The following is a 2,298-nucleotide window of genomic DNA, read 5'->3' as shown; positions in this document are numbered from 1 at the left end:
TAAAGAAAATCTAAGTCAACCTCATTTGGTAGGTCCTCTGAATGAGAATGGTGGTACCCTCAATTGGCAGGTTGATGTCTCAAACTACACTAGCTCTGTAGTTCTGGAACACAAGGACTACTTCTAAGGATAACCCCCTCAACTGGCAGTTGAGTCCCCATCCTTTCGTTTACTCGATGCTGAATCCTACTCCCAACTGAATAGTCAGTGAACTGATTCTAGTTCATCTAGGCTTGACTGAACTGTTACTGATCATACTATCTAACTAAAATGAATTGAGTTCACTAAGTTTCATTGACTGACGGAATACTAATGAATTCTGTTAACTGACTTAATTTATTAAGGTCTGAACTTATTACTTAATTGGACTGGACTAATACTGAGTTTACTAAATTTTTTCTTAGTCTTGGAACTGACTGAGAGTACTATTGATCGTGACATTACTGAGATTATTCTGTAACTAAAACTTGATCTACTTAATCAGCTAAATTATCGGGTGTTAAATACCCCTAGGACTAGTATAAAAGTAAAGCATCATATGACCTTGCATAAAATAAAAATGTACACTTGTTCATAATGCATCTATAGAGGAATTTTATCAAACACCTAAATGGCATGAACTAATATACCTGCTAACATGATAAAATCCTAGTATTTAATTCACATGAACAATGCATCAAACACTTGGAAGGCATTGTATATGTACATATTACTAATCAACATAATAGCATCACAATTTCAAGGCTTTAATGTAAATTCACATAATACTACCTACATAAGAATTGCTTCTACATAAATCTTGCACTTAATCATGGAAACACAATAAATATTATAATCATGAATACACTTGAATCCTAATCATGGAAGTCATGAAATCTATTTACTTAAACTTTAAAAGAGTTTCTTAGACTCCAAGGGTAGAAGGGACCCTTGGATGAACACTTGACATACCTTGGTATTCAAATTTGAGATGAATGATCTATTGTTCTTTAAGGGTGAATCTTGAATTGGATATCCTAGGGTTTGCTTCTTGAGAAATTTTGCGAAAGATGAATGGATTTTTCCTCTAAATGGGCTTAATATCATATTTTAGGGGCTGGCATGAGGTAGGGAAATACCCAATTATCCCTAAGGATGTGGCTTTTTAATGACTAAAAACTGATTTAGCGACACACAGACCGATACACTGTGTCATTGGCATCAACACAATATCCAACATGCTACGATGAGTCCGCATTGGTTTACTGGAATCTACATTGGGAGCTAGGAAAAAGACACATCAATGCAATGGGCGACATGTCTCATCGAGATCGCATTGATCCACTCGTTTAATCTTTCAAATATGTTTCAAATAAAGTCTGAAAAATCTAAAAATTATTCGAGAAAACCTACAGACATTCTTGATCCTGATTCAACCTAAAAATCATTCACTTTAACGTCATGATGGTCGTGAAATAGAGTCGCCAACCTACGGTGGCTAAAATAATACTAAGACTTAATACTTAGCTAAAAATTTTCTAAGTTTGGGACCCCTTAACAAGCTTTAAAGGACTAAGCTAAGCTTAGGATTTGGCGGGGTATTACAGGAATATTTTCTTGGCCCATCCTTAATCTCCTGGGGTTTGAAGAAGTAAAATTCAGTTGATCTATCTACTGCTAAGGCTGAATATGTTGCTGCAACTTCTTATTATGCACAACTACTTTAGATCAAGCAGTAATTGAAAGACATTGGTATTGTCTCAGATACCATCCCTCTAATGTGTGACAACAGAAGTACTTTAATCATGGCTAGGAATCCAGTGTAAAATAAACTTACTATGCAAATTAGAGGCATTACTTCCTAAGAGATAATGTTAAGAAATGAGAAATCTGCATGATGTTCTGAAAGACTGAGGATCAGATAGAAGATATCTTTTTAAAGAAACTTCATAAGGAATAATTTTAAAAGAACAAGTTGAGGTTAGGCCTATTCAAAATGACCTAACCTTCCATGTGAATAAGTAGTTCTCCATAAAATATGCTATTACCAGGAGATATGTATCCTTGGTAAAGTATATAGTTGTCAGTCTAACTTAGTATCAGACATTTGTATTACACACCCATGGGAACAACATTAAGAGAAAATTGATGAAGTATCCACAAATGTGAGAAATCACTCAAAAAAAGAGGGACCTGGTCACATCCCTTAGGTTAGTAACATGAATGTTCATGATTTTTTTCTTATTCTACTAGAAAAGGATAAATTCTCTCTCCCCATATTAGAAAACTTTTCTAATGCAAAACTGAAATCACTTTCAT

This window comes from Capsicum annuum, unplaced genomic scaffold (assembly GCF_002878395.1).
Source record: "Capsicum annuum cultivar UCD-10X-F1 unplaced genomic scaffold, UCD10Xv1.1 ctg3055, whole genome shotgun sequence".
NCBI classification, from domain to species: Eukaryota; Viridiplantae; Streptophyta; class Magnoliopsida; order Solanales; family Solanaceae; genus Capsicum; species Capsicum annuum.
Note: the sequence above shows the minus strand (reverse complement) of the source record.